General features: G+C 63.8%; 1 non-coding gene across 1 annotated transcript; it reads right to left on the bottom strand.

The window, feature by feature from the left end:
• Positions 1–728: 728 nt before the first annotated feature.
• LOC140473021 (5.8S ribosomal RNA) lies at positions 729–882 on the bottom strand. Its single transcript, XR_011958028.1, has one exon. It is a non-coding gene; the product is annotated as a 5.8S ribosomal RNA (ribosomal RNA).
• Positions 883–2500: the final 1618 nt, after the last annotated feature.

Raw genomic sequence — 2500 nt, 5'->3', positions numbered from 1 at the left:
GGCAGGACGGAGCGGAAAACGTGCGGACTGAACGGGAGAGCCAAGAGCCAGCGATCCACGCGCGTGCGACCGTCCAAGTCACAGCGTTCGACGAAAACCTCCTCCCTCGGCCAGGCACTCGGCGCCAGCAGGGGAGACAGGATCAGACGCCCCGCCGGCCACTTAAGGCCGAGGACGAACCACGAGACGGGCGGCTGCAGCAGCGGGCGGCCTGCAGCTCCCAGCACTCTCAATCGATCAACCATCGAGTCGGGTCAGCGTGTCAAACCGGCGAGCTCCACGGTCAGGCCGGCGGCGCACCAGCACCGGACCTCCGCGGCTCCCTTCACTCTTTCCACTGCCAGCCAACCGAGAGACGGACCCAATGCGGACGTGCAGAGCTTAGGCAGACCCCCCACTGGAGGCTCAACACTTCGTGGCAGCTCCGTGTCCCAAAGACCAGGAGGGTTGGCACACACACACAGTGTGAACCACCGACAGCCATTCTGGGACCGGTGACAGCCGTGCTGGCCCCACTGCCACGACACAGACGGACGCCAGGCCGCGCTCCCCGGCGGGGGGATGGCGTCGAGCCTGACGAACGGAATGTGCAGGGTGGGGGGGAAAGGCCAAGCGCTCCGACGCCGGAGGGCTCCGGAGTCTGAACTTAGGGGGACAAAGAGGACGGGTCCTCTGCGACACCCCAGCCGCGCTCTCGCCAGCCAAGGCGAGTGCGATTGATTGCCAAACGACCCTCAGACAGGCGTGGCCCCGGGAAGAACCCGGGGCCGCAAAGTGCGTTCAAAGTGTCGATGATCAATGTGTCCTGCAATTCACATTAATTCTCGCAGCTAGCTGCGTTCGTCATCGACGCACGAGCCGAGTGATCCACCGTCAAGAGTTGTCTGAGTTTGTTTTAGGTCTCTCTCCCTCGCCAGAGGAAAGCGACCCGGACCGCACATACGCTCCCCACCTTGAGCTACAGCCACCTGCACGCCGGCGTGCGGGCGGAGCAGGGTGGCGTGAAGCGGTGGGGAGCACCATCCTGGTGCGGCCCGCAGAAACATACGTCTATTGGGGGGAGGAGGACAGGGCGCCCAAGAGGCGATGCGTGCCCCAACGCACCGCAGCGACGGAGGCAGGATCACCGCCACCATGTCGCCCGCCGAGTATCACGAGGCGTGCAGCAGCTTTGCCCTAGGAAAAGCAGAGGCGGGAACGGGCACCGGCCATCGGTTCGGCAGCGTCACTGACGCGTGCACGTGGCGGCGTGTCGGCGAGCGGACTTCCTGCGAAGAGGCGGGGGCGGCACTCGCCCGAGCAGACGCCCGCCCGGCCCAGCCACCGCCGAGGTGGAATGGGAGTCGCGGCAACGGCTCGTCATACTCGTTCCCACACTCACAGCGCAGCTTGCCCGCAAGCCACCGACCACCGATCGACGCCAGGCGCCCCGACCGAGAGCGGGATCGCTCGTTCGCCCTGCTGGCAGTTCGCTGGGGATCACTACTGCACGGAGCTCGGAGACCGACGGGCGGCAACTCGAGAGTCTTTAAACCACCACCCCCATCCCGCAAGTGCAAAGAGGCTGTATACGCACAGACGGGTGAGGGGAATAGGTACCCCGTCGGGTTTGAAGGGAGCGTGACTAGATAGCAACGATGTAAACCCAGCCGATTTGGGAGCGAAGGACCGGCGCCTGCATCACCGGCTTCGTTTCCCGTGGCTGGAGAGTACACCGAAACCCTCCGTCTGTCGCGAGCTCCCGACGACGCGGTGCCGCCAAGCAGCAGGGCCGGACCTGGTGTGGCTCCCCTCGTCGATCACAGACCGGTCGGCACTACTGACGAGACGGTGGAACGGGCTTCGCCCCTTGTGACGAAGGGTGATGCGAACCCGCCCGCCCGCGTGCGTTCGGGGTGGACTCGGCAAACGGAGATTTGAAATCGGAAAGTGTCCTCCTGCCCCGCGCAGGTAGGCGCCCAACAGTTGTGGGGGGTTTGGCGGTGACCACGGCTGCAGGGCCTGCTACCCCGACGAGCTCTCCTGCTGGCCCCGAAACCACCCTCGCGAGACAAGTTGAAACGGAAACGGGCGTACCCCCAAGCCGACGATCCTTTCTTATTTGTTACTTTTTTTTTCACTTGCTCGAGTTGTGGGGGTTTGGCGGTGACCACGGCTGCAGGGCCTGCTACCCCGACGAGCTCTCCTGCTGGCCCCGAAACCACCCTCGCGAGACAAGTTGAAACGGAAACGGGCGTACCCCCAAGCCGACGATCCTTTCTTATTTGTTACTTTTTTTTTTCACTTGCTCGAGTTGTGGGGGTTTGGCGGTGACCACGGCTGCAGGGCCTGCTACCCCGACGAGCTCTCCTGCTGGCCCCGAAACCACCCTCGCGAGACAAGTTGAAACGGAAACGGGCGTACCCCCAAGCCGACGATCCTTTCTTATTTGTTACTTTTTTTTTCACTTGCTCGAGTTGTGGGGGTTTGGCGGTGACCACGGCTGCAGGGCCTGCTACCC

Source organism: Chiloscyllium punctatum, unplaced genomic scaffold, assembly GCF_047496795.1.
Source record: "Chiloscyllium punctatum isolate Juve2018m unplaced genomic scaffold, sChiPun1.3 scaffold_499, whole genome shotgun sequence".
NCBI lineage: Eukaryota > Metazoa > Chordata > Chondrichthyes > Orectolobiformes > Hemiscylliidae > Chiloscyllium > Chiloscyllium punctatum.
The sequence above is the reverse complement of the archived record's forward strand: the minus strand, read 5'-3'. Positions and strand labels throughout refer to the sequence as shown.